Here is a 3,258-nt window from a genome sequence, read left to right on the forward strand (position 1 = left end):
CTCTGCAACTTACCTGGCTGCTTCTTGCTCTGACTGAGGGCTTGTTGCATGTGCCCGCCCCCTGGGCTCCTTACTGCCAGAGCTCCGCTCCTGTGCGCTCCTGCAGGAAATGACCCCTGGAGTTCATGAGTGGCTGCTCATGCACACAGCTTAGAGGGAACACTGGCCACAACCTTAGTATCATAGAGTTGGAAAAGACCTCCAGGGTCATCTAGTCCAAGCCCCTGCACAATGCAGGAAATTCACAACTACCTCAGCTCCACGCCCAGAAGATGACGAAAAACCTCCAGGATCCCCAGCCAAACTGGCCTGGAGGAAAATTGCTTCCTGCCCCCAAAGTGGCGATCAGCATTTCTCTGGGCGCATAAAGAAAGGGCCACAAGAACTACTTAAGGATGCATTTGACCATGATGGTGATGGTTGAAGATCTAAGCAACAAGGTTTTGTTGCTGAACACCAAACTGGGTTTTCAAGTTTGGATTTGCAATCTGCTTGTGTAACCACTGTTTGCAGTCATTTTGGTTTGTTGTGGTGTCTGGGTTTGCAAGCGATTGTCTGTTGAGTAGTGCCACCCCTTGTAGCTGCCTGTCAAGTAACATAAGGAAGCAAGGAGAAGAGGGGACTTGAATGGCAGGCATCTTTTCAGGGGGGAGGGGGGAGATTAGGGGTCAGCTACTTTATATTTGGTTTTAACAGAAAACATTTCTAACTATTATTGTAAGCTGCCAAATTGGCAGCCATCACCACATCCTATGGCACTAGCCAGTGCCAGTTTGGTGTAGTGGAGAGCTAGTTTGGTGTAATAGTTAAGTGCACGGACTCTAATCTGGGAGAACCGGGTTTGATTCCCCACTCCTCCACTTGCACCTGCTGAGTGACCTTGGGTCAGTCACAAGCTCTGGCACAGCTGTCCTTGAAAAAGAGCAGTTTGTGTCAGAGTTCTCTCAGCCCCACCCACCTCACAGGGTGTCTGTTGCGGGGAGGGGAAGGGAGAGGAGTTTGTAAGCTGCTCTGATACGCCCTTGGGCAGTGAAGGGTTGGGTAAAAATCCAATCTCCTCCTCCTCCTCCCACTAAGTCCCACAGTTTAACTGTGTGGAGCACATTGTCTATCCTAAATCTCCCACCCTTCAGCCTCCGTGGATAACCTCGGCACTTTATGCTGTTTGGTGTAGTGGTTAAGTGTATGGACTCTAATCTGGAAGAACCAGGATTGATTCCCCACTCCTCCTCTTGCAGCTGCTGGATGACCTTGGGCAAGCCATAGTTCTGTCAGAGCTGTTCTCTCAAGGACAGTTCTGGAAAGAGCTCTCTCAGCCCCGTCTACCTCACAGGATATCTGTTGTGGGGAGGGGAAGGGAAAGGAGATTGTAAGCCGCTTTGAGACTCAAGTGAAGGGTGGAGTATAAATCCAATCTCTTCTTCTAGTGTTATGGGATACCTGTCCACTTTCTCCCCTACTAGGAGTTGCAGGATAGGCAAGTTGATGCACAAATTGTTTTTAGTGTGTGCGCGCGTGCGCATGCATGCACTTGAAAGTTGTGGCAACCTCTGATGACTGACCCCTACTGGGGGCCTGGAAGATCTTCAGAGAGGTGGCTGAATAAAGCCTGCCCCTGCCTCCCACCTCTGGTATTTCAAAGAAGTCTCTCATCCAAGTACTTGCCAGAGTCGACCCTGCTTAGCTTCTGAGATCTGATGAGACTGGTCTTCCCTGGGCTAGCCAGGTCAGGGCAAACCAGGGTTTGTTACTTCTGTCTGGGACACTCTCTAGCATTTGTTTCACAAACCACTGTTTATCATAACATCTGAATACGACCTAAAGCTGCGGTTGCCAACTTCCAAGTAATGCAAAATGCCCTGAGCTACTTCCCACCCACCCACGCCCTGGCACATTTTAACCTATTTTTCTGCGTGTCCTAGAAACAGAATACAGAATACACAATGCGCACCAGTTGGAAGATCCCTGTCAAAGGTCAACGTCTTCATCGTGGCATTAATACCTTAATCTACAGAGCTGTTGTGACAATTGCAGCAAGATAATGTATAAGAAAACGCTACTGAAATTCTACCTCTCCCCCTTATTCCTGCAGGTCACCACTCCCGGAGACATCCCCACGAAAACTGCTCTTTTAGACGGGAACACCTTTTGCCCGATCCCCCTCACAATAAGGAAGCCCCACGAGATGCGCCAAACCCTTGGGGAGTCTCCACAGGTGACACGCTGGCTGTTACCAGTTTTGTGGGCCCGGAGCCCCGGGACGTCCTGGTGTGCCCAGCTCGCTGTTCCCAGAGGCTGAGGCGGCCCCGGCCAGCAGGGGGAGCCGGAGAACCCACGACTGGGATGGATGGTCCCAAAGAAGAAGACGGACGCAGTGCCGGTATCGTTATGCCAACCGACGGAAGTGGAACCGGGCGTGCAGGTGAGGTTCTGGTGGTGGCGCCACATGATCACAGCCGGGGATGTTTTGTGCAGGCCCGTAGCCAAGATTTTGTGGCTTGTGGGGCAAAAGGTTTTTTGGTGGGGGCAGCCATTATTTGCCTTTCTTTCCCTGTCTGTCTCTAAACAACGGTACTTTTAAGTAATAATAAATTAAATGTATTTAGTTATTTTTCATATTTGTATCCCGCCCATCCCGCGAGCGGGCTCAGGGCGGGTCACATCATCTTAAAAAATACAGTAAAGTTTAAAACACAATGAAAGATTCACATTCTAAACATTTAAAATCAGTAGTTATAGCTGCTGGTGAAAATTCCGACCCATTCATACTGATGGCTATGGCCGGTTGCTGGTAGATGGGTGGCCAGTCGGTAGAAGACAGCAACTTCGGGGGGGGGCATATGTGGACGCCCGCTGCCTCAACCAAAAGTCTGGCGGAACAGCTCCGTCTTGCAGGCCCTGCGGAACTGAGCAATATCCCACAGGACCCTGATCTCAATGGGGAGTGGGTGGGGCCAGGGCAGAGAAGGCCCTGACCCTGGTGGAGGCTAGACGGACATCTTTTGGGGCAGGCACCACTAGGAGATGTTGATTACTAGAGCATAAAGCTCTTCGAGGTGTATACGGGCGTAAATGCAGCACAAACACCCCCACAACAGGCAGCCCAGACATCAATGAAATACAAGAACGCCCCCTCCCTCCCCCTCCCTAAAGCAATGAAATCCCTTAACATTTTCAGAAGGAAATCTTGTGGGGCTGGCCCTTTAAGGAAGGGGGCAGAGACCCCAATAGCCCCGCTGCAGCTACGGGCCAGGTTCT

This window comes from Gekko japonicus, unplaced genomic scaffold (assembly GCF_001447785.1).
Source record: "Gekko japonicus isolate JY-2015 unplaced genomic scaffold, Gekko_japonicus_V1.1 scaffold2051, whole genome shotgun sequence".
NCBI classification, from domain to species: Eukaryota; Metazoa; Chordata; class Lepidosauria; order Squamata; family Gekkonidae; genus Gekko; species Gekko japonicus.